Source organism: Hyperolius riggenbachi, chromosome 7 (genome assembly GCF_040937935.1).
Source record: "Hyperolius riggenbachi isolate aHypRig1 chromosome 7, aHypRig1.pri, whole genome shotgun sequence".
Lineage (NCBI taxonomy): Eukaryota > Metazoa > Chordata > Amphibia > Anura > Hyperoliidae > Hyperolius > Hyperolius riggenbachi.
In genome coordinates this window covers 279,255,296-279,282,073 of record NC_090652.1, presented here as the reverse complement: position 1 = coordinate 279,282,073, position 26,778 = coordinate 279,255,296, and the positions used below count along the sequence as shown (strand labels likewise).

Here is a 26,778-nt window from a genome sequence, read left to right as displayed (position 1 = left end):
GAGATACATTAGCCATGCGGATTTTCAGGCGGATTCGGCTGGCGGATCCACCCGGTGTGCACTGAGCCTAAGACTGAGAGATACCCTTCATGTGTTCGTTTTTACAGCTATGCACCCTGGCCTCATACAATGTAAGTAAATGGTTGGAGGGGCTAAGAACAAATACATATAGCTGAATTTCTTTCTTCCTTGCTGCAGCAGTGCTCTCAGTGTGAACTAGAGATGAATGAGAGTCTAAGGGCTGGTTCAGACGGACGCTTGCGGAGCGTTTACCGCAAGCGCTCGGATTGTCGCAATAAACGCTCCCATTCAAGTGAATGGGAGCGTTTGTACCGAGCTTTTGCAAGTGTTTACACGAACGCGGCGTTCGGGTCCTGATATTCGCTTGTGTTCGAGGAGCCCCTGGAAGCTACATGGCCAACCGCGATGGGTAATGTCCCCCTAGGGGAAGAAAAAAACGTGACCGCATCCGAACGCGACGCGAAGCCTGCTGAAAGCCTGCCCACGCAGCCGCTGCACGTCATCAAACGCGACGCCACGCAGACGTCTGTTTGAACCAGCTCTAATAATACTGAGTGGATGCAAATGTTTTGCAGTTCGGAAATTAGCAAATAAAATGCAGCAGCAGAAAGTGTTGCATACCCCACTGTGCACAGTGTGTAAGCTTCATACACACGTTAGATGGAACTCAGCGGATGAATCTGTTAGGGCTTGTTCACACATAGGACAGTTTGCGGGGTTTTTTTAAGCGCCGGCGATTTTCAAAATCGCGTGTGCAATGATTCCCTATGAGAGTGTTCACATCTGAGCGGTTCGTTTCCGATCAGCAAATCACTGCCTGTACTATTTTTGGGGGATTTCCCTCAATGGAAGGTATAGGGAAATCGCAAAGCACTTGAAAAAGCGCTTTGTATGGCGATTTCCTGAGCGCATCCATGAATAAATACATTGTATTTATTCAGGTCCGTGTGAAAGAGTTCACTTCCTCACTCATGGAACCGATCTGCAAAAGAGCTTTTTACAAAATCGAAGCACGCAGGTAAGCGCCGAGAGGGGGGACAAATGCCCATAAAAATCGGAAATCGCTGGCGTCAGCAATTTCGATTCTAGATGTGAACAAGCCCTTAAGGTGACCTCTTTAAAGTGGGGGATTTGTTTTGATGTACAGGTAGTCCCTGACTTACGAACGCCCGACTTACGAATGACCCGAATTGGACTTTTAGTTTTTGAGAAAATAGATTTAAAAAAAAAAAAATCTAAGAAAAAATTGATTTTAAACTTGTATAAACAGGTACAAAGGGCAGAGGTGACACAGAGGGGGACCCTGGAGGCACAGAGGAGGTACAGGGGACAGAGATGGCACAATGTTCCGACTTAAGAACAGATTCAGGTTAAGAATGAACCTACAGTCCCTATCTCTGTTTATATCCTATATGACTCTCTACCTTCTTCTCTCTCCCCACAACAGCTCTCTACCCTCTTCTATTCTCTCTCCCCAACCGCTCCCTACCCTCTTCTGTTTCCTCTCCCCTCAGCTACTCTATACCCTCTTCTGCTCTCCCCCCCCCCCCCCCCCTCCAACTGCTCTCTACCCTTTTTTGTTCTCTGTCCCCACAACCGCTCTCTACCCTCTCCTGTTCTCTCTCACCCCTCTACCGCTCTCTACCCTCTTCTGTTCGCTCTCCCCACAACCACTCCCTACCCTCTTATGTTCATACTCTCTACCCTCTTCTGCTCTCTCTCCCCTACAACCGCTCTCTACCCTATTCTGTTCTCTCTCCCCACAACCGCTCTCTACCCTCTTCTGTTCTCTCTCCCCACAACTGCTCTCTACCCTCTTCTGTTTTTCTCTCCCCTCTTCTGTTGTCTCTACCCCCTACCACTCTCTACCCTCTTCTGTTATCTCTCCCCCTACCACTACCCTCTTCTGTTCTCTCTCTCCCCCTACTGCTCTCTACCCTCTTCTGTTCTCTCTCCCCACAACCGCTCTCTACCCTCTTCTGTTCTCCTTCCCCACAACCGCTCTCTACCCTCTTCTGTTCTCTCTCCCCCCTACCACTCTCTACCCTCTTCTGTTCTCTCTCCCCACAACTGCTCTCTACCCTCTTCTGTTCTCTCTCCCCTCTTCTGTTCTCTCTCCCCACAACCGCTCTCTACCCTCTTCTGTTCTCTCTCCCCACAACCGCTCTCTACCCTCTTCTGTTCTCTCTCCCCACAACCGCTCTCTACCCTCTTCTGTTCTCTCTCCCCACAACCGCTCTCTACCCTCTTTTGTTCTCTCTCTCCACAACTGCTCTCTACCCTCTTCTGTTCTCTCTCCCCACAACCGCTCTCTACCCTCTTCTGTTCTCTCTCCCCACAAACGCTCTCTACCCTCTTCTGTTCTCTCTCCCCACAACTGCTCTCTACCCTCTTCTGTTCTCTCTCCCCCCTACCACTCTCTACCCTCTTCTGTTCTCTCTCCCCACAACTGCTCTCTACCCTCTTCTGTTCTCTCTCCCCTCTTCTGTTCTCTCTCCCCACAACCGCTCTCTACCCTCTTCTGTTCTCTCTCCCCACAACCGCTCTCTACCCTCTTCTGTTCTCTCTCCCCACAACCGCTCTCTACCCTCTTTTGTTCTCTCTCTCCACAACTGCTCTCTACCCTCTTCTGTTCTCTCTCCCCACAACCGCTCTCTACCCTCTTCTGTTCTCTCCCCAAAAACGCTCTCTACCCTCTTCTGTTCTCTCTCCCCACAACTGCTCTCTACCCTCTTCTGTTCTCTCTCCCCACAACCGCTCTCCACCCTCTTCTGTTCTCTCTCCCTCTTACCACTTTACCCTCTTCTGCTCTCCCCATCACCATTCTCTACCCTCTTCCGTTCTCTATCCCCACCACCACTCTCTACCCTCTTCCGTTCTCTGTCCCCACAACCGCTCCCTCCTACTCTCTTCTGTTCTCTCTCCCCTCCTACACCCTTTTCTGTTCCCCCCCCCCCTCACCGCTCTCTACCCTCCTGTTCTCTCTCCCCACAACAGCTCCCTACCCTCTTCTGTCTCTCCCCCTCAACGCTCTCTACCCTCTTATGTTCTCTCTCCCCCCTACCGCTCTCTACCCTCTCATGTTCTCTCTCTCCCCCCTACCGCTCTCTACCCTCTCATGTTCTCTCTCTCCCCCCTACCGCTCTCTACCCTCTCATGTTCTCCCCCCCCCCCCACTGCTCTCTACCCTCTCATGTTCTCTCCCCCCCCCCCCCCACTGCTCTCTACCCTCTCATGTTCTCTCTCCCCCCCCCCCACTGCTCTCTACCCTCTCATGTTCTCTCTCCCCCCCCCTACCGCTCTCTACCCTCTTATGTTCTCTCCCCCCCTTACCGCTCTCTACCTTCTTCCATTCTCTCTCCCCTACCACTCTCTACCCTCTTCTGCTCTCTCTCCCCTACCACTCTCTACCCTCTTCTGCTCTCTCTCCCCTACCACTCTCTACCCTCTTCTGCTCTCTCTCCCCTATCACTCTCTACCCTCTTCTGGTCTCTCTCCCCCCCCCCCCCCCCCTACCATTCTCTCTACCCTCTTCTGGTCTTTCTTCCCTATCACTCTCTAGCCTCTTCTGCTATCTATCATTATCAGGTGCAAAGTCCCCCATCCCTGAGGCATGTCAGTCAGAGAAGCACGCTGACAGGACAGCAGCACACACCCTCTTTATGGACAGGTCAGGCAGAGGCTGGTATACAACTCTCCTGCTACCCTAGCAGATAAGTATGCACAGTCCCCCTCCCCAGGTAGAGATAGGCAGAGACAGGTGCGCTTGGTACTCCTCGATGACACTCACTCACCTGCCCCGCAGACACCGGTGACTTGTGTATCTCGCGCTCTTCTGAAACAACCCCCACGTGACCCTACACCTCCTCCGGGCCCCGCCCACCAGCCCTCGTTACCCTGGCGACTGGAGTCGACCCATTCCGGCGTGCCGTCACTTCCGGGAATCTCCTCCTCGCAGTGCAGTCTGGGTCCCCTTCCAACCCCGGCCTGGACGGACATGCGCAGTTGGAAAACTCCCATCTTTTTCCTGAGGAGCTAGAGAGCTGGAAGCGGCCGGGGGAGCCGCCGAGGGCCGCCGTGTTGAGCCCCGGAAGCGGGTGACAGAGGGAGCGCCGCCCTCCTACTCCCAGCTGAATGCAGGGGGGGAGGGGGAGCGCTGACCGGGCCTGAGAGGCCACATTGCCCGCCTCCCCACTGCTCTGCCTGAGGGAGGCCAGGAGACCGCCCTGAGGACACGGGGTAAGAGGGAGCACAGTCAGGGGGGGCTGGAGGCGGCTTGTTCTGGGGTACCTGAGGGGGGCTCTTTCTGTAGTACTGGAGGGTTCTATTCAGAGATACTGAGGGGTCCAGCCTGGGATAGGTGAGTGGGGCTCATTCTGTGTTACTGAGGAGTCCAGTCTGGGGTACCTGAGGGGGGCTCATTCTGTGGTACTGGGGGTTCCATTCATAGATACTGAGGGGTCCAGCCTGGGGTACCTGATGGGGGTGCAATCTATGGTTTTGGGGGTTGCATTCAGGTGTACTGAGGGGTTCAGCCTGGGGTACTTGAGGGGGCTCATTCTATGTACTTGGGGGTTCTATTTAGGGATACTGAGGGGGGTCCAGATTAGGGTACTAGGGGTGGGATACACCGTAGTAGAATGGTGCTTTGCTTGAGGTACAGTCTGACATACACCTGTAATGAGAAGAACATGGCACTTGCCACTCTCGATCGTCTTCATATACAGCTAGAATTCCTAACTGTCAGGCTGATAACCTGACTACAGTTGTGGTAAGAGTATGATAAAAGAGAGTATATAGTTTTGGCCACAGTATTTTGACATTATGTTATCAGAGGATGCACCTTTACTAATAGTATCATGCTGACAGGTATGTGAGAGGACATGATTCTGATGACGGGTCATCATAGAAGCAGAATTGTGGTAGCTGGTTATTGGAGTGCATAGTTCTGTTGGCAATATTTTTGTTGCAGGATATTAGGGAGGACTTAGTACTGCTGACAAGATTGTGGTGGTTGGTTATTAGATAACACACTTTCAGGTGGCAAAATAATGGTGACAGGTTATTGAAGAGGGCTTGTCATCACAACTGTGTAGTCTGTGATTAGCTGATGTGTATCTTAAAGGACTGAAGCAATAGGTATATGGAGGCTGCCATATTTATTTCCTTTTAAGTAATACTAGTTACCTGGCATTATGCTGATCCTCATACTTTTAGCCATTAACCCTGAACAAGCATGCAGCAGATCAGGTGTTTCTGACATTGTCAGATGTGACAAGATTAGCTGTGTGCTTGTTTCAGGTGTTATTCAGACACTTCTGCAGCTAAATTGATCAGCAGGGCTGCCAGGCAACTGGTATTGTTAAAAAGCAAATAAATATGGCTGTCTCTGTATTGCTCTCACTACAGGTGTCTACACTACATAGACCCTTTAAGTTTCTGAAACAGATAAAATAGAATTGCCTTCATAGAAATGTTCATATGGTGGAGTTCCAACTTATTCCATATGGCCATGTTCACAGTGGGACATTGCATTGTGTTCCCTTTATAACAGAATCACAACAGAACGAAAAAGTCGTACCACATTTTGCGGTCATGTTGCATTGCATACGGTGAAGCATGCAGTCAATGAAAAGTATTTTTCACTGTACCTGTCAATGCTGCATGCAGTGCGTTACTATACCACAACCGGTCATACCACAATGCTAATGCCGCACTGGGAATATGGCATAGGTGGTGCATTATATTGCGGTAAGCAGCATTATGAAGCAGTCGTTACACCGCAACTGTGACAGGATATTAGAGAGGGCACAGTTCTGGTGACAAGATATTAGGGAAGGTGCAGTTTTGATGGCAAGATTGTGGGGATAGGATATTAGGGAGGAGACGGTTCTGGTGACAGGATATTAGGGAAGGTGCAGTTTTGGTGGCAAGATTGTGGGGACAGGATATTAGGGATGACAATCGCTTATTCCACAGCGAAACGGTCGTAAGGCCGTGCACCCACTGGCGCCCACAGACGTCCCTCCCTCACCTCAGCAGCAGCACGATAAGTACTTGTGATACAGTGCACTACTATGCCACTTGATGCCACACCATTGTTTTCACTCATGTATGCCTGCTGATATATATTAAAAGCTACAGTGCCAGACCATTTCTTTCCTTTCTTGCAATATATTAGGGATGACACTGTTTTGGTGATACGATATTAGGGAAGGCACAGTTCTGATGACAGGATATTGGTGAGGTCACAGTTCTTGTAATAGGATATTATGGAGGGCCCAGTTTTGGTGGCAAGATTGTGGTGACAGGATATTAGGGAGGCCGCAGTTCTGGTGACAGGATATTAGGGAGGCCGCAGTTCTGGTGACAGGATATTAGGGAGGCCGCAGTTCTGGTGACAGGATATTAGGGAGGCCGCAGTTCTGGTGACAGGATATTAGGGAAGGTGCAGTTTTGGTGACAGGATATTAGGGAAGGTGCAGTTTTGGTGGCAAGATTGTGGGGGACATGATTATAGGGAGGGCCCAGTTCTGGTGACAAGATTGTGGGGACAGGATATTAGGGAGGCCACAGTTCTGGTGTCAAGAATATGATGACAGTTTATTAGAGGATACATGCCTCTGCTGAGATAATTGTAGCAGCAGATTAGCTGGTAGAACACGTCATGTTGTCAGCGCTGTGGACAAATGCGCACACATACACAACTGATGGTTTGGAATAAGTAGATTTCTGTGGCAGGAAGTGTCTGCAGTATGGTAATTGGTTATTGGTGCAAACATAGTTCTGGTAAACTGATTATGGTGGAAAAATGTAATAAGTATATTGTTATGATAACTGGATTATAGGAACCGGTTAGCTGTAGAACACAGCTTGGGTTATCTGTCACACATAGTTATGGTGGCAGATCATCAAGTCATTGCAGCTCTGAGTACTAGTTTGTGGTTTACATTATTAGGCACTGTTTTACCGGTTGTGATAGCAAGCTATCAGGATATCAGCCACTTGCTGGAATAACTCAGACTATTGTTGGTATCCTTAGGCTACTCGATAGAAATGGGGCTCGTGGCTGGATTATTATGGTGCCTGCACGCTGCTTAAAGGGAACCTAAACTGAGAAGGTTATGGATATTTCCTCTTAAAATAATACCAGTTGCCTGACTCTCCTGCTGATCCTGTGTCTCTAATCTTTTTAGCCACAGCCCCTGAACAAGCATGCATATTAGGTGCTCTGACTGAAGTCAGACTGGATTACTGCATGCTTGTTTCAGGTCTGTGATTCAGCCACTACTTTGGTCAAAGAGATCAGCAGGACTGCCAAGCAACTGGTATTGTTTATAAGGAAACATCCATATCACTCTCAGTTAAGGTTCCCTTTAAATGATAGGGGGGAGATCATAGTGTAAAGGCTGTCAAGGCGACCTTTGTTGTGGTAATGGATTCTGGAGACGCACACCTATGAAAAAGCCACCGGGAGATTTGGGTACAGGGTAAAGCTGATAAACCTCTCACCCTGCTACTGCACAAGTCCCGGCAGTGCTAATTACTATTCCCCGTCCAGGCCGCCATAGATGGTAGGGAAAGATGTAATTTTTCTTACAGCAATTACTGTCAGCAGAATTAGTTTTCATAGTGATTTGTGCTCCGTCTTTTGACAGCGCCAAAATAACTCACTGAGTGCCGCTATAGCTGTAATTCCTATTACGGCCTATGGTGGCGCCGGCTGCGCCCAAATCTCCTGCGCTGTTTTTACAGCGCTTGCTGGGGACAGCCCAGGTGAATGAGTAACTAATGGTCAGATTTTGGTGGCAGGTTTTTAACCACCCTGGCGTTCTATTAAGATCGCCAGGGCGGCTGCGGGAGGGTTTTTATCTATTTCATGAAAGCCCACTAGAGGGCGCTCCTGCCGCATACTTCTGATCGCCTCTGGCGATCAGAAGTAACAAGAAGGGCCACGATGAGCGGCCCTCCTTGTTTTGCTTTTCTCGTCGCCATGGCGACGAGCGGAGTGACGTCATGGACGTCAGCCGACGTCCTGACGTCAGCCGCCTCCAATCCAGCCGTTAGCGCTGTCCGGAACTGATTGGTCCGGCCGCGCTAGGCTCGGGCGGCTGGGGGGACCCTCTTTCGCCGCTGCTCGGCGGCGATCAGGTAGCACACGCGGCTGGCAAAGTGCCGGCTGCGTGTGCTGCTTTTTATTTGGCGCAAATCGGCCCAGCAGGGCCTGAGCGGCACCATCCGGCGGTAATGGACGAGCTAAGGAGGTTAATGACACTGCACTCTGGTGACAGAATAATCACAGGTAGTTTTTGAGAAAGTGGGTGGATCACTACAGCTTTCAAGCTGTTGAGATTATTGGTTTGGAGACTGAGTTATTGAAAGGCAGAGCTCTGATGAATGGTGTAAGGCGTATATTTTCCACTTTCTGTTATGTAATGGAAAGGACATTGGCCCTTTATTTAATTTACTTTTTTGCCTAAGTTTAGGAGATAATTTTTCATCTTCTGTTTAAAATAACTTTTCAGCACTCTGCAATTGGAAAAGTACTAAAAAGTAGGTGAAAAGGTACTTTCAAAAGTATTCTGAGTATTTTCTTGCTTGCTGGTGGCTTAAAAAGACACTGAAGCGAAAAAAAATTATGATATAATGATTTGTATGTGTAGTACAGCTAAGAAATAAAACATTAAGATCAGATACATCAGTCTAATTGTTTCCAGTACAGCAAGAGTTAAGAAACTCCAGTTGTTATCTCTATGCAAAAAAGCCATTAAGCTCTACACTTTCAAAAGTGGTGGAGAGGGCTGTTATCTGACTTTTATTATCTCAACTGTTTTCTTTTTCTCTGCCAGAGGAGAGGTCATTAGTTCACAGACTGCTCTAAAAGAATCATTTTGAATGCTGAGTGTTGTGTAATCTGCACATATTAGAGAATGATGCAATGTTAGAAAAAACATCACATACCTGAAAATAAAAATACGAGAATATTTTCTTCGCTACTGATCTTCTAGTAATTATTCATAGTACACAACCAATTCATTATATCATATATTTTTTTTCTCGCTTCAGTGTCTCTTTAAAGGACAACTGAAGTGAGAGGGCCGTGGAAGCTGCCATATTTATTTCCTTTTAAGCAATACCAGTTGCCTAGCTGTTCTGCTGATCCTCTGCCTCTAATACTTTTAGCCATAGATCCTGTTTCTGACATTGTCAGATCTGACAAGATTAGCTGCTTGCTTGTTTCTGGTGTTGTTCAGACACTACTGCGGCCGAATAGATTAGCAGGTTTGCCAGGCAACTGATACTGTTTAAAAGGAAATATAAATGGCCGCCTCCATATTCTTCTCACTTCAGTTGTCCTTTAAAGGACAACTGTAGTGAGAAGAATGTTGACGCTTCCCTTTAGATTGTAAGCCTTTGGCAGGGTCTTCTCCCTTTAGTGTGTCCTTGTTGATCTTGCAAACTCAGCTGTGACACCCTTCCAATGAACTAAGGGGTGATTCACCCTTCACACAGAGCTTTTTAAATGCTAGGGACTCCGAGCACCTCTCATGGGCATGCCTATAGGCTACTTGCACACTAAGACGTTGCGTTAGGTGCCACGTTAAGGTCGCATAACGTGCACCTAACGCGACGTCTGGTGCTCTTCTATGTGGACGTCAGAGTGAGCCGCGTTGTGCAGCTCACTCTGGCGTCCGTGATGCGTACTCTTGTGCGCATGCGGCATCACGTGGTCCCGCCGGCCAATCACTGCACAGAGCGGCCGCCCCAGGAAGTAAACACTGCACGTCACAACGTGAATATTAATTAGCCATGTGCCTGGCCGCTCTCCGCTCCTCCCCAACATGACTGCGCATGTGCAGACAGTCTAGCGCGGCTTAAGCCGCTGTAACGCCGTAGCATGCTGCACCTTCGGGAGAACGTGCAGCGTTACATGTAACGCAACGTGGGCTGTGTGAACAGTCCACTTGTGTTACATTGCTGTGCGTTGGGGGAGCGTTACAGGCGCACTAACGTGCGCCTGTAACGTCCCTGTGTGTAAGCAGCCTTAAGGCTCCGACCAGTATTGCAAAGTACTTAAAGATGCATACCATTCTGTAGCTTGTGCTCTCGTCTTTGATTTGATGACTGAAGCGTTCTACACCAAATAGTTTTCGTTCAAATTTAATTTAAAAATCGCGGCTGCCATCTTGGCTATGTTAGAACTTCCGGGTCACCCCTGTCTTCTCTGCGGCGGCTCAGCCGATTCCCTGATGGTTACATGCTGAAATCGGACAGGAATCGGCCTGTAGTGTATGGGCAGATTCGATTAGAGACAAATTTGTCTCTTGGTCGTATCTGCCCATACTCGTTCTAATGTATGGGCACCTTTAGAGATGTGCATCACTGAATGAAGCAGGAAGAGGAAGTGACACGCATGGCCATTGCAAGAGGCTCATCCAGAGGGGTCATAGCACGACTTTGTTGGAAGTCGTCTTGCTTGAAGGCATGCCCATGAGAGGTGCTTGAAGTCCCTTTAAAAGCTATTCCTAATGTAATGCTATGGGGGATTTTTACAAAATCACATCTCTCCAGTGTGAACTCACAGATAGGATAACATTAGCAAGAGCTTTTAAAATCACAAAGCGCTTAGGGCTCGTTCACATTGCGTTCCGCTCGCGTTAGCGTGCGTTTTTTTTTTTTTTTTTATAGCGAGAGGGATGTGCCGGCTGCCATATATCTATTCTTTTCTTGTAAACAGTGCTTGATCCTCTGCCTCTAATTCTCCCAGCCATAGACCCAGAATAAGCATGCAGATCAGATCTTTCTGACTGAAGTGTGACTTGATTAGCCTCCTGCTTGTTACAGGTATGTGAATCAGACACTACTGATGCATGAAATATCAGCAGGACTACCAGGCAGCCTATATTTTTTAAAGTGGACCTGAACACTTGCACACGACAGAAGAAACGCAGAGAAATGCACCCTGCCTGTATTTAGAGAGTTTAGTTTGTATAACCCCCCCCCCCCCCCCATCTGTGACTTATCTAACTGTAATTTGATCTCTCAGCTGTGTCAGCTCAGGAGTCTCCTCTGCCATGGCAGAGCAGCTAATTTGTGAACACAGGAGGTTAACCCTGTGTCTGCTTCCATGAAAGCAGGAAGTAGCCGCACTGCATATTTATTGCAGGAATTGTATCAGCTGTAACAAAGATGTTTTTTCCTTAGTTTATTAGGCTGTTGCTTATCTATTCAGCAAAGAGGAAGTTCTGAGTTCAGGTCTGCTTTAAAAGGAAATAAATATGGCAGCCTCCGTATCCCTCTCACTTTAGCTGTCCTTAAGGGCCCATTCACACTTGAATGTTTTGCTGGCGATATCGGCAAAACGCTCAAACGCTAGCGCTTTTGAAAGCGCTACTGTAATAAGTCTATGGGCCCGTTCTTACTTGGGCGATTTGCGCTAATCGCCGCAAATCACCCAAAATCGTGAAATGCAAACGCGTAGCCTGCACCATTTTCAGGCGATTTCCCGGCGGTCACATTTCAGTGCTATAGAAATCGCTGCACTGTCCAGTGATTTTTTCCACGTGAAATCGCAGAAAAATCACTCCCGCAAAACGTTTTGCGTTTCTAAGTTTTGAATGCGCCCTGAAAGGTATTGTTCATGACAGTTTTTAATTGTATTGAAAGTAAAGGGGTGAAGTAGACCAGCATGTAGCAAGGTTATAACTGCAACAGTCTTACATTTTAAAATGTCACAATTTTTCAAATCTTATCTATTCTGGAACATTGTTACGTAACATGCTTGCTAAATTATAAGCGAAGCTCTCTGGATGTGTCCTTTCAGTGGTTACAAGTTTGGTTATGGAGATGTTTTTTTAAATTATGTGTTTACTTATTGCTTTCCATTGGTTTCTGTGTGTAGCTGCTGTTTTCAACAGCTCTGCCCCTTCCATAGCCCTTAATTGTCTATGGCGGATGTCAGGAGTCCAGTGTATGGTAGTGTCACACTATGCGTGTTGCATTGCACATGTAGTGTAACGCGAATGCAACCCAACACTGAGGCCTTGTTCACATTATGAATCACCAGCGCTGAGCGATGTATAGAGCAATTTTGATAGTGCTTTTGTGTCGCTTTTTTTATTTTTTTTGCCCCCCACTTCCTGACGTCAGTCTTTGCCCCGGAAATGAATACAATGTATTTATTCATTAAAAGTGCTTGGGAAATCGCTTTTTCACTTGCTTAGCGATTTCCCTATCCTTTCTATTGCATCACAAATGCTCAGAAAATGGTGCCGGAGCCGCATTTGCGATTGGATAGAAAGCTCCTCGCTCATGTGAGAACACTCACATAGAGCAATATTACACGAGTACTTTTAAAGCGATTTTAAAAATCGCCATTGCTTAAAAAAAAAAAACGCTCTAAGTTTGAACAAGCACTGAAAGGGATTGGTAGCATCCATCACTGTGTGTGCTGGCTGACAAAGCACAGCTCTCCGTTACACCACGGCATCCGTTACACCGCGTTGCGAACGCACAGATGTGGATGTTGCCATAGTGACAACTTTAAAGTTTACATGAAGTGAACTGATGGGATAAACTTGTATGTAAAGTTCCAGTCCTACATAAAACTAGGCTGTGTTCCTTTTTTTTTTTCTCACTGTAAGGGTTAAGAATCCATCCAGTTTTAATGGACCAATGACTGGCCATTGCTACAGCTGGTTCAGACGGGTGTCTGAAGCCACCCGGCATTTCATTTAATTGCTTTATCTGCCATAGTGCAGGAAAGCATTAGCTACCTTTGGCGAAGCTTCCAGTCGTTTGCTCATACGTCATGTTTTTTACCCACACTGTGGACATTGAGTGATTTTGTCACTAAAGGAGACAAAGTCCTCGGCTGAAATGCAGGGAGGGCGAGGTGGGGGTCTGAGGAGGGAGTTGAATGTAGCAAAGAGTAGTTTTGGGTTGTGGGACTGTGAGGAGATTAGTGAGGAAAAGTTTGAGGCTAAGTTCACAGTGGGACGTTAAAGTCGCGCGTTAAAACAGCATTTAACGCAGAATAACTTACTGCAATGAAAAATCAATGCCCTGTTCACAGTGCACACGTTGCGTTGGTGTCTAACGCTGCACGTTAAGTAAAAGTACTGCATGCAGTGCGTTATACACGTTATTAGCTGCGTTGGACTGTTTGCACGTGCTCAGTAATGATTTGGAAGCATACTTTTTATTGCCTGTATTTTTTACTGTATCTGCTGTATGCGACGGTAACGCTGCGTTGCCACTTTTTGGGCGCGTTGCGTTGTAAGCTTGTGGTGCGACTTTAACGTGGCATCAAAACGCAACGTCCCACTGTGAATCTAGCCTGAATGTTTGGCTGCTGAGAGGGCCTGTCTGAGTGTGTCTGTAAAGTGTGTGTAACTTGCGTCTGAAAGTTTTATTGATGCTAACTAAACTGTGATCTCTTTAGGCCCTAACTCCTCCTGGAATCCCCATCTCAAGTATTGCATGAACCAAATTTCAAAGCAAGCACGTAATAGACTATTTTTAAAGGGAATCTGAAGTGAAAATAAACGTATGATGAATTGTATGTATAGTACTGCTAAGAAATAAAACCTTATTAGCACAGATATGAGTCTCATCGTTTCCAGTACAGGAAGAGTTAAGAAACTTCAGTTGTTATCTATGCAAAAGATCTTCTTTGAACTCAAGTCCTGGACAGCACTGCCTTTTGAAGCCCTCATTTCAACTGTCTCTCATTGTTTCTTCTTTGTTTATGGCTTTTCTGTTGAGAAAAGTTCAAAGGGTCACTAGCCTGCTCTGTGAAACTATTTAAAATGCTGAGTGTATTGTGGAAACTGCAATTATTAGAGAATGATGCAGTGTTATAAAATACCTGAAAATAAAAATGACACTATTTTCTTTGCTACTAATGTTCTATTAATTACACAACCAGTTAATTATATCGTGAGGGTTTTTTTTTCGCTTCAGTGCCACTTTAATGCTTAAAAGGGAGTTCTTTTTGCAGACCATGTAATTGTAATGTACATAATCCATTATCATTAGGGTAATTCCAAATTCATCTGTTCAGCTGTACAGCCACTGATACTATTGTATTGTAGTAGGCTCTGTGTGTCGTAATGCTCGTTTCCTCCTCTGTAATGTGATGGCCACTGTGACTAGTGCTGTTATTGCAGTGGAGCCAATCCTAGCCCTGAAGGGGGGAGAAATGCAATGCAACATATGGAGGACCTGCTCTGTGAGCTGTAACCATATCAACGGTTGTAATCAAAGCGGCAGCTTACACTGCAGCCAGATCAGATGTTCTGTTTCTCTGAAGAGTTTGGAGCAGTGTACAGAGCAATCGTGTTCACTGCATGGGGGTACAAATTAATACAATTAAATCTCCTTTAAATTATTGATATACAGTATTTTATTTCCATCCCTCTGGGTGTGTGTGTGGTTTGTTTGTTTTAAAGAATTTATGGTGGTTTCAGGCCTTTTTCACATTGCGTTTGGCTCGCGTGTCCGTCCGCGTTGGGCTGTTTTTGAGGCGTCTTTTTTTTTTTTTTTCCCCGATTCCCGGCGCTTGGGTGGGCGATTCGTTTTTGTGCTTAGCGGTTTTCTAAGCGTTTTTTCCAAGTGGTTTTGTAATTCACTCCCTGACGCAAGTCAGGAAGTGAACTCTTTTACCCAGAAAAGCATAAATACAATGTATTCTTAAAAACGCGAACGCAAACGATACACAAAGTGATTTTGTGAGCGTTTACGTTTTTCCTATACTTTGAGGCGGAATCGCTTTTAAAATGGTCCACGCACCGCTTTGCTAGCCGCACAGCTTACAACTAGCGCTGATATGAACCTTCTCATAGACATTCATTGTTCACGCGGTCGGGGGGGGGGGGGGGCGATTTTAAAAACCGAAAAAGCGAAAAAAGCCAAAAGCGCCTGCAGTGTGAACAAGCCCTCAATAAGTTTATTTTCAAACGAACACTAAAAATTATAGAAGCAGGACTGATATTTGTGGGGAACTACTAAGCAATTCTGAGATACACTGAGGAAGTCTGATGCGAAGGCACACTTCCTGTAACCACATACACTAGTCAGGAATTTCACGACTTAAAATACCTCAAGGCTACAAAAAAGGAAACAGACAGCTAGAACACAGGTCCAAATGATCGCTCAGCACTAGAGATGGGATTAATCCCAAATTTCCTTGAATCTGAATCCCAAAAAATACTTGTTCCTTGATTATTATTTTTTTCTTATCTCAAATCTATCGAATCCAGTATACAGGTAGTCCCCGGTTAACAAACGAGATAGGGACTGTAGGTTCATTCTTAACCTGAATATGTTCTTAAGTCCGAACATTGTGCCATCTCTGTCCCCTGTACCTCCTCTGTGCCTCCACTGTCCCCCTGTGTCACCTCTGTCCTCTGTACCTGCTTAAACGAGTTTAAAAGCCATTTTTTTCTTTGAATTTTTTTAAATCTATTTTCTCAAAAACTACAAGTCCAATTTGAGAAAAAAAGTTTGACTTGTTTCCATGGAAACACAGAATTCATGCCGTTCATATAGACAGGTCGTTCATAAGTCGGGCGTTCGTAAGTCGGGAACTACCGGTATAAGAATTCTGTGATACCTGTAAGAATACTCGGATCACACAATTGTTATGTATAGAATTAGTTAGATTTGAGATTCAAGAAAATTGAGAGTTTTTTCATTCAGATTTGAGGAAATTTGGGCTTTGTCCCTCTCTACTCATCACATAGCTGACTGTGCACGGCTTTTCCTCCATGTGTGAGCAGGTTCGTGCTACTGCACAGCCGTGGGGCATCCTGCGCAGCATGGTCATGCTCGTACATGGACTGGAACGCGGCCGTGAAGGCGGTGGCCTCAGCGAGAAGCGGTAGTATGCAAGAGGATCAGAAAAGCCTCCCAGAGCCATCCTTCTACCAAATTCAGGCTGGGTGCTGTAACGAAAAATCTGCAACGCCGGATGGATTGCGGAAATATGGTCGCATCCAGTCCGGCAAGCGGACCTTCCAACGCGGGATGCGGAAATTCGTCCGCATCCGCTGCGCAAACCCGTCCGAGCACTCTGCTCCAAACTCACCAGCATGCTGCTCACCAGGGCTCTGCCATCTTGCCTCTAGGGGGCGTGCGCGCACGACAGACACGCCTTTATACTCTTAGAAAGCGTGTCAGCTGACATTTTAGCCTGCTCTGATTGGTTGCTGCCTGGGGTGGAGACTCTCTCCTAGGCAGTATATAAGGAAGTGCTTTTCAGTCACACCTCGTCTGTGTTTGCGATACCGTGTCAGCACTCAGACCTAGTCAGCCTTGTCTCTGGTATTGTGTTATATATTGGTTTATCGCCAATATATACACATATTATACTGTTTGATTTATCGTGTATAATTCTGTGCCTTGACTACTCTTCTGCTTCCTGATTCTGTACTTCACCAGCCCGTACCGTTATCGACTATTGGCTTGGTTTCCGACTATTCTCTTGTCTCACGTTTCTGTACTGCTGCCGCCTGATCTGTTGCCGAACCTCATTTTGTTTGACCTTTCTCCCTTCAGTGGAACGCCTCCCACTGTAGGGTTCTATTAGAGGCTTGCCTCTTTGAGACGACCGCCACTAGCAAACCCTTGCTGATAGAGGCAGAGACTCCTCCACTCCGTCCTTTGGAGGATCTCACACACGGGGTTCCCATTCAGAGGTAACCACACCTCTGAGGAATTACGGTGTGGTGGATATTTCCACAGACTTGAATTTACGCTGTATATTATTATTGTTGTCTGCTGTTCCAGCTTGCTAGTGGTTGTATCTCTGTGCCCTATAGAGATACTCTATTGTACCAAGCACCCTCTTGCATACGATTGTATCGTGTCACGCTATACTTGCATTATTGGTGATTCTGCAGATCACCATATAATCAGGTATAGCATCTGTATTATTGGTGATACTGCAGATCACCAATAATCAGAATATCTGTGCTTGCTGACACCAATCGTTACAGGTGCACACATAAAATAACGTGAAATGCTGCGTTTTATGCAAAGTTTTATGTTAATATTTTGTGAGTTTTTACTGCGTTTTTTGGGGGGGGGGGCAGATGCGTTTTTCAAGCTTTTTGTGTGCATTGTAATGCTTTTTCGGTTCGCATATACAAAGCGTATATGCGTTTTGTATGCGTTCTTATATTTACATTTATGAAAATCACTAGGAAAACAAAAGGACGCGAAAATACATCATAAATCATTATTTATTTATTTTTTAAAACGCAATACATTGCGTTTCCATTGACTTTTATTATATGCGTTTTTGATGCATTCATGCAGAATATGCAACAAAACTAGTGATTTTAAAAATGCCAAAGTACATACGCATACCCATGCGGTTTTTTTCTGCTTCCCATAGACTAACATTGCTGCATAAAATGCAGAGTTTTCACGTAACGCTGCGTCTGCCTAAGGCCTGAGACACACTGCAGAGCGCTTTTTGATCCGTCAGCGCTGGGTTTGCTTTTCAAAAAATAACACTCCCATTGACTTGCATAAAAATTGTAGCAATTGCAATTTTCTGAAAAATCATGATCGCTGCGATTTTGCCACAATTTTTATGGAGCGGTTTTGTTTAAAATGCTAACGCAGCACTGACGGATCAGAATGTGTTTTGCAGTGTGTCTCAGGCCTAAACCTATCTATAATTGTAGGATATCCTTGGGCAAAATAATTGTTCTTGAAAGCTTTAGCCAGCAATTTAAAGTGTGTTCAGGTTTCCTCCGCAAGACAGATCATCCAGCAGCCCAGTGTTTCTCAAACCTGTCCTCATGACTCTCCAATGGTGCATGTGTTGCAGGCAACCGCACCTATGCGCAGGTGGGGTAATTAGTGTCTCAGCCAGATAGATTCCATGTAGCTGAGAAAACATGCACTGTTGGGGAGTCAATAGGACAGGTTTCAGAAACGCTGGTCTAGCCCGATGTTGGTCTGTCTGAAGTCCCTGTAATGTGATGTTAACCCTGCGTCCTCTCCTATTCCCTCTCAGTAGAACAGAATATGCTGCTTGGCTAGGAGCTGAAGCATGATAGTACAAAGCTCATCCGGAAACTGCCTCCTAGGACCATCATTGCATATTCAGTGGCTTGCAAAAGTATTCGGCCCCCTTGAAGTTTTCCACATTTTGTCACATTACTGCCACAAACATGAATCAATTTTACTGGAATTCCATATGAAAGACCAATACAAAGTGGTGTACACGTGAGAAGTGGAACAAAAATCATACATGAGTCCAAACATTTTTTACAAATCAATGACTGCAAAGTGGGGTGTGCGTAATTATTTAGCCCCCTTTGGTCTGAGTGCAGTCAGTTGCCCATAGACATTGCTTGATGAGTGCTAATGGCTAAATAGCGTGCACCTGTGTGTAATCTAATGTCAGTACAAATACAGCTGCTCTGTGACGACCTCAGAGGTTGTCTAAGAGAATATTGGGAGCAACAACACCATGAAGTCCAAAGAACACACCAGACAGGTCAGGGATAAAGTTATTGAGAAATTTAAAGCAGGCTTAGGCTACAAAAAGATTTCCAAAGCCTTGAACATCCCACGGAGCACTGTTCAAGCGATCATTCAGAAATGGAAGGAGTATGGCACAACTGTAAACGTACCAAGACAAAGCCATCCACCTAAACTCACAGACCGAACAAGGAGAGCGCTGATCAGAAATGCAGTCAAGAGGCCCATGGTGACTCTGGACGAACTGCAGAGATCTACAGCTCAGGTGGGGGAATCTGTCCATAGGACAATTAGTCATGCACTGCACAAAATTGGCCTTTATTGAAGAGTGACAAGAAGAAAGCAATTGTTAACAGAAAAGCATAAAAAGTCCTGTTTGTAGTTTGCCACAAGCCATGTGGGGGACACAGCAAACATGTGGAAGAAGGTGCTCTGGTCAGATGAGACCAAAACTGAACTTGTTGGCCAAAATGCAAAACGCTATGTGCAGCGGAAAACTAACACTGCACATCACTGAACACACCATCAGGGGCGTATCTGGGTAATATAGCGCCTATGGCATAAACTTAAATAGCGCCCCATATCCATTTGCACACCATAACCAATTGTGTCCCATATACATACTGAAGGTGTCCCTCCAGTATTGATAGCCAGAGGTACCCCCAGAATAAAATTAGCCCCCAGTATTGTTACTCAAAGGGAGCCCCCAGTGCAGGTCACCAGAGTTAGCCACCCAGTATAAGTAGCCAGGTAGCCAGAGGTCATCCCCTAGGATAGATAGCCAGATGTAGCCCTTCCTGTATAGGTAGTCAACACGTTTAGGTTGCCCTCCCAGCATAAGTAATTAGACGAGTGCTCTCCCCCTGTAGGTAGCCACTCCAGTATAGGTTGCTAGAGTTAGCCCCCCAAGTATAAGTTATGAGCTGCATTTATCAGTATGGTGGTGGAGCATGTAGGAGGAAGAGGCAGCCATGGGCGCCCATAGTGTTGTGGCGCCCATGGCACAAGCCATGCCTGCACCCCTCTAGATACGCCTCTGCACACCAGAACACACCATCCCCACTGTCAAATATGGTGGTGGCAGCATCATGCTCTGGGGTTGCTTCTCTTCAGCAGGGACAGGGAAGCTGCTCAGAGTTGATGGGAAGATGGGTGGAGCCAAATACAGGGCAATCTTGGAAGAAAGCCTCCTTGGAGTCTGCAAAAGACTTGAGACTGGGGCAGAGGTTCACCTTCCAGCAGGACAATGACCCTAAACATAAAGCCAGGGCAACAATGGAATGGTTTAAAACAAAACATATCTATGTGTTAGAATGGCCCCATCAAAGGCCAGATCTAAATCCAATCGAGAATCTGTGGCAAGATCTGAAAACTGCTGTTCACAAACTGTCCATCTAATCTGACTGAGCTGGAGCTGTTTTGCAAAGAAGAATGGGCAAGGATTTCAGTCTCTAGATGTGCAAAGCTAGTAGAGACATACCCTAAAAGACTGGCAGCTGTAATTGCAGCAAAAGGTGGTTCTACAAAGTGGTGGTTCTACTCAGGGGGCTGAATAATTACACACACCCCACTTTGCAGTTATTTATTTGCAAAAAATGTTTGGAATCATGTATGATTTTCGTTCCACTTCTCACATGTACACCACTTTGTGTTGGTCTTTCACGTGGAATTCCAATAAAATTGATTGATGTTTGTGGCAGTAATATGACAAAATGTGGAAAACTTCAGGGGGCCGAATACTTTTGCAAGCCACTGTAGCTTTGTGTGATTAATATTGCTGTTGTGCCATGCTTTAGAAGTATCGTTTACCTCCTGCATACTTTGTGGTTTTTTTTTGGGGGGGGGGGGTTTTGTATGCATGTCATAGAATATTGTTTTTATTTATTGTGGTTTGAAAGTATAGTAGTAAAAAAAAATGGTAGTTTTTACAAACCAATAGTAGGAACTACCTCCTTCACCAGTTCATAGGTCCTCAGAGAGACTTGCAATGAAAACAAAATACTTCTGAAGATCACAGCCCCAGACGTGGTAATTACTCACTTAGGACCTAACTTTTCATTTCTATATTAAAAGCACTGAAAAGCAGACATCGGCAGCACCACGTGGATGTATTTAAAGCTCTTTATTGCATAAAAGAGATAAAGCCCAGGGAGAGCGACAGACGCTGTTTCTGAGGTATACTCCTTCCTCAAGCTGTATAGGCTCACTGTATAGGAGTGAGAATATAAAGCTTGAGGAAGGAGTATACCTCCGAAACAGCGTCTGTCGCTGTCCCTGGCCTTTTATGCAATAAAACGCTTTAAAATACATCCACGCGGTGCTGCTGATCTCTGTTTTTCCTGTTTGGGGTGCTGCTGGACTACAGCACCACATCAGCCTAGCACACGTTTATCCTCATTGGAGTGCCTATCAACCTCGCCTAATGTATTAACCACCCTGGCGTTCTGATTAAATCGCCAGGGTGGCTGCGGGAGGGTTTTTTTTAAATTTAAAAAAAAACTATTTCATGCAGCCAACTGAAAGTTGGCTGCATGAAAGCCCACTAGAGGGCGCTCCGGAGGCGATCTTCCGATCGCCTCCGGCGGCAAGGAATAACACGGAAGGCTGCAATGAGCGGCCCTCCGTGTTTCGCTTCCCTCGTCGCCATGGCGACGAGCGGAGTGACGTCATGGACGTCAGCCGCCTCCGATCCAGCCCTTAGCGCTGGCCGGAACTGTTTGTTCCGGCTACGCTGGGCTCGGGCGGCTGGGGGGACCCTCTTTCGCCGCTGCACGCGGCGGATCGCCGCGCTGCAGCGGCGATCAGGCAGCACACGCGGCTGGCAAAGTGCCGGCTGCGTGTGCTGCTTTTTATTTGGTGGAAATCGGCCCAGCAGGGCCTGAGCGGCAGCCTCTGGCGGTGTTGGACGAGCTGAGCTCGTCCAGACCGCTCAGCAGGTTAAAGGCACTGAGCACATCCTTGGTTTTTGTGTGTTTCAAAATATTTGTACATGATCCATATTTGTATATATCATTAATGACTCGTATTCATGCATCCACAAGAGCCCGACCTATAACATTTATGACATACATATGAGTCACTCTTACAGGCAGTAAACGGAGTAGGGGTGGTCAATGAGATGCAAATAATTCCGTGTTGGTGCAGGATTATGCAAAATGTTAATGCAGTTTGAAAATGGACCAACCGATTTCCATCTTACAGTGACATCATGGGGTGAGTCACTCTAAGATGCTCTGGATCCCAAGGAACTGCCCTCATTCTAGCGGTGTCCCCCAGGTAAAGTTATTTGACCTGCAGGTCGGATATGTCTTGTGACTTCCTCTCTCTGTTTCCCCCAGGTAAAGTTATTTGACCATCAGGTCGGGTATGTCTTTGGACCTCCCCTCTCTATGCCCTCGTTCTAGCGATGTTCCCCAGGTAAAGTTATTCGACCTGCTGGTCGGTTATGTCTTTTGACCTCCTCTCTCCATGCCCTCGTTCTAGCGATGTCCCCCAAGAAAAATGATTCAACCTGCAGGTCAGTTATGTCTTTGATCTCCTGTCACCATGCTCTCGATCTGGCGATGTCCCCCAGGTAAAGTTAATTGACCCGCAGGTCAGATATGCCTTTGGACCTCCTCTCTCTGTGCCCTCATTCTAATGATGTTCCCCAGGTAAAGTTTTTCGACTCGCAGGTCAGATATGCCTTTGGACCTCCTCTCTCTCTGTGCCTTTGTTCTAGCGATGTCCCCCAGGTACAGTTATTCAACCTGCTAGTCGGTTGTGTCTTTGACCTCCTCTCACCTTGTCTATGTTCTAGCGATGTCCCCTAGGTAAAGTTAATTGACCTGCAGGTCAGATATGCCTTTGGACCCCCTCTCTCCGTGCCATCATTCTAATGATGTTCCCCAGGTACAGTTATTCGACACGCAGGTCGGATATGTCTTCGGACCTCCTCGGGCAGGCCTCTGAAGTACTAGTGTCCCCAAGTACGTCCGAATCCTTCATGAGGAGTCCCGAAGACACAGCCAGGCACAAATTTTGAACAGGGACAGCGGTGAAATGAGTAGACGGAGAGAGGACCAGAAAGACTCTAAGATCCAGACCTTATATAGGGAAGCATCTAACCTGAAGTGAGTTCTGGGCTTTAAAGCAGCAGGGACAGCCATACTATCCCAGGAAAAATAAAATGCATATGTAAGTGGATAACTACTTGTTCTACTTACATAACAGATGTATTGTACTATCCACATTTTCTGTGAAATGAATATATTAAATAAAGATAATTCTGTTTCTGGCATTTGCCAACTTATTTCCCTTTGAATAAAGCCTATACCAATGTCATTTCCGCCCTTACTTTTTTTTTCTCCTCAAAACTGCATTGTCCTAGCTAGTTTGCTTTGTAAACATATGTGATCACAGCATAGATCAGATTTCAGCAGCTCACTGAACTTCCCTCAGCCAATCAGTGAGGAGCAGAAATTTGGGAGAGGTGACGACAACCTTCCTTCTCGTCGGCAATGGAACAAATAGAGCCAGGCTGACTGAGATAAGGTTTATTACAGCAGAAACATTTCTGAATGGATTGGAGTGCTTGCAATTCAGGGTAAGGCTGCATAATAAACACAGAGCTGTGGGTAAAGGGAATTCCATTTTGTGGCTGACAATCCCGCTTTAAAGGAAACCTGAGATAAAGAATAGATAAGGATTTATACTTGCCTCCTCCCTTTCCCTGTAATCAGTCTGCTCTAATGTCGTCTTCCTGATCCCCTCTGGTCTTCTGCAGTGGAGTCCGCAATCCAGCCAGGTTTTGGGCCACTGCACATGCACAGACCCAGCGACGCTCGCCTCGTGCTCGGGAGCGCTCAGTCGGGATCGTGTTCTCACACTGCTGGAAAACAGAGAGAATCGGGAGGAGGCCATTCCAGCAGACTGACTACAGGGGAAGGGAGGATGCCCCAGGTAGGTATAAAATCCTTATACATACTTTATCTCAGGTACACTTTAATAATTAAAGTGTATTTTTCATGATTATCCAGACAGCAGTGCTCTTGCAAAATGCGTGTAACTTATCAGCACTAGAAGACAAGGATCCTTCATCAATGATGAACTGGTTTTTAAGAAGGCAACATTCTGTTTTGCATAGCATGTTTAGTAAGAGGGCTGTTTGGTCCTTTTTAGCCCGTCTCGCACTCCTACCAGTTTTAGTTCACCATCTGGGTACCCTATAAGGGCTGGAAATCACTAGAGAATCTTTGGCAGCGTTTTGGGATCTCTTTCAGTCGCTAGCAATTTCCCAATATGATTTGCCAATGTAAGTGGATAGAGCAGATCCCACTGGAATGATTGTGACTAGGCAAACAGCAATCTCAGGACATGCAGCATTTTGGCAGCGTCACCATTCTATGTATTGTATAGGAGCAGGGAAATCGCTTCCAAAAGCACTTACAAAGCGCTACCACAAATCGCTAGCAATTGCGATATCGCTTTGTGGTGGATCCCAGGCCTTAAGGTTGATTCACACTGTAAGAGCTTTTGAAGTGCTAGTGATGTGTGTGAAAAAGCTCTTGCTAATGCACAGCTATGGGTGTTTTTCATAAAATCGCATCGCTCCAGTGAGATCACACACAGCATTACATTAGCAAGAGTTTTTCAAATCACAAGCGTTTAGAAAAAGCTCCTACTCTTGCACTATGTGAGTGTTCTCACATAAGCGATGAGTTTTCTATCCAATCGCAAATGCGGCTCCTGCACCATTTTCTGCGATTCAATAGAAAGGATAGGGAAATTGCTAAGCACTTTGAAAAGCAATTTCCCGAGCGCTTTGAATAAATAAATACATTGTATTTATCAGGGCTGTGGAGTCGGTACAAAAATCTTCCGACTCCTCGGTTTATGAAACCTTGAACTCCGACTCCGGTTACCCAAAATGGCTCCGACTCCGACTCCTTAGTCTAATACTTAACAGGGCTGTGGATTTTGTACAAAAATCATCCGACTCCTGACTCCGACTCAGTTTATGAAATCTTCGACTCCGGGTGCCCAAAACTGTCCCAACTCCGACTCCACGGTCCTGGTATTTATTCATTTCCGGGGCAAAGTGTTCATTTCCTGACTGACGTGTGGAAGTGAAAAAAACGCTACACAAAGGCGCTTAGAAAAGCACCTTAAAAATCGCTCCATAAAGAACGATAGCGCTGGTAATTTTATAATGTGAACAAGTCCTCACTCAGGGTTTTTCAAGTCCCCATAGAGCCACATTAATCAATTTCATGCATTGATGAGGGCTAACCACTTCTGGAGGTGTGTTTAGCTTTTAGGGACAACACAGGGATGATTTGCATTTCCAGCAGTGATGCATTGTGGGAGACATCATATGCTCACTTCAACCTGAATAATTGCAGATACCTTCTCTTTTAAGAAGGCAAACTTGTGTTTTGCATAGCATTTAAGTAAGAGGGCTTTTTGGTCCTTTTTAGCCCCTTATACACTCCTAGGAGTTCTTATTTACCATGAGTATGCTGGGCAATCTGTACATCACTCAGTCACCCTCTGCTGAATCCCATTGAGCACTGGTGAATGTTATGTAGTAACGTAGTGCGTGTGTACGCGCTGTCGACGGACTGATAAGGCTGCTTCTGAACGATCCTTATCTTTTTTTTTTTTTTTTTTTTGGTTTAAATTGCATCAGAATCGCATGTAGTTTAAAAGAGCCCTAAAGAAAAATGAGATCTGTGGTATTGAACATCATCATTTCTAGTAAAGTCACGGTTATCGGGAACTTGGACATCGGGGGTGGGGGTACTTGGGATAGAACTACAAATGTGCATTAAAGGGAACCTTAACTGAGAGGGATATGGATGTTACATTTTAAACAATACCAGTTGCCTGGCTGTCCTGCTGATCTCTTTGGCTGCAGTAGTGGCTGAATCACTAACCCAAAACAAGCATGCAGCTAATCCAGTCTGACTTCAGTCAGAGTGCCTGATCTGCATGCTTGTTGAGGGGCTGTGGCTAAAAGTATTAGAGACACAGGATCAGCAGGAGAGTCGGGCAACTGGTATTTTAAAATTAAAAATCCATAAACTTCTCAGTTTAGGTTCCCTTTAAGTCAGTAACCCAAGCTTTTGCCAGGTTTATATGGAATGGCCGTTAACCAAGAGGATCTGTATTAAGAAAAAAAACGCCCCTGGGGGGGGGGGGGGGGGGTACTCACCTCGGGAGGGGGAAGTCTCAGGATCCTATCGAGGCTTCCCTCGTCCTCCTCCGTCCCACGGCGGCGGTGATACATCTCCCCAAACGGCGGAGATGTAAATATTTACCTTCCCAACTCCGCCGCAGTAGCGGCTATCGGCTCTGAAATAGGCGTAAATAGACGATTCCAGTTGGGTCTGCTCTACTGCGACGTTCTTTTACTTGAGTATCACACTGAGAAACCCCTTGAATGCTCCTTTTTGTCGGCATTGCAAGAGCAGCTGTCTGGTTACCTCATTGCTATATTAATTTATATATTAACGTATCACCAATGCCAATAACATTGTGATGTATATAAACAGCACTTTTGGCAGAAAATGAGCTCTTTATGCAGCAGGACCTGTGTGTACAGGGTAATCTGTCAGTATTCTACAGGTGGCTGATCTCATATTCTAGTTCAAGGGTTGCCATGGCGAGGTTACAGTTTTCTTAATACCATTGCTGAGCACATTAGGCATTGAGAGAAAAAAGCAGCATTTACTAATGCAGAGAATGTGACAGGCCTAGTGCCTACCAGCAACCACTGCTTCAGACTTATGTACTGTATGTGCATTTCCCAATCACTCGGTTTAATAATGGCTTGTGTGTGTGCAACAGCTACTGTACTTGATTGGTCTTTTCTAAATATGCATGAAATTAGCCTAAAATTTGCAACTACTGCGAATTATTAGAATTCAGAAATAAGTGATTTAAGGGGGCTACAGATGTGTGCTGCGACCTCTGTAATATTTTACCTGATGTTTCTTATAACTGCAGATGTGGCGCTGTTCCGCCTCTTGTCATGTGACAGTGGTGGCTGGAATAGCGAGAGCTGGTATTCACTTAACATGATATAACTTTTTCTGTTTGAGAAAGGTAGATCTGTAACATTGCCAGCTATGTGTGGTGTGTACAGTATTTGTGCTTGCTGCCAATAGCAACTTGTCAAATCTTTATTTTGCAAAAGGTGGTGGAACCATTTCAGGGAAGCCAATAGTCAAGTGAAGTCTTATATACATGAACGAGGCGGGGCAGGGAATCAGG

The 26,778-nt window shown here is 45.9% G+C and overlaps 2 protein-coding genes across 2 annotated transcripts in view; one reads left to right on the top strand and one right to left on the bottom strand.

The window, feature by feature from the left end:
* ORC4 (origin recognition complex subunit 4) overlaps window positions 1-3,899 on the bottom strand; it is a 72,343-nt gene extending 68,444 nt beyond the window's left edge. Inside the window, exon 1 of the mRNA XM_068245856.1 lies at window positions 3,816-3,899. The gene's annotated coding sequence lies outside the window, so the exon portion shown is untranslated. The remainder of the gene's footprint in view (window positions 1-3,815) is intronic.
* Window positions 3,900-3,933: 34 nt separating this feature from the next.
* Window positions 3,934-26,778, top strand: part of MBD5 (methyl-CpG binding domain protein 5) — a 137,646-nt gene continuing 114,801 nt past the window's right edge. Inside the window, exon 1 of the mRNA XM_068245854.1 lies at window positions 3,934-4,260. The gene's annotated coding sequence lies outside the window, so the exon portion shown is untranslated. The remainder of the gene's footprint in view (window positions 4,261-26,778) is intronic.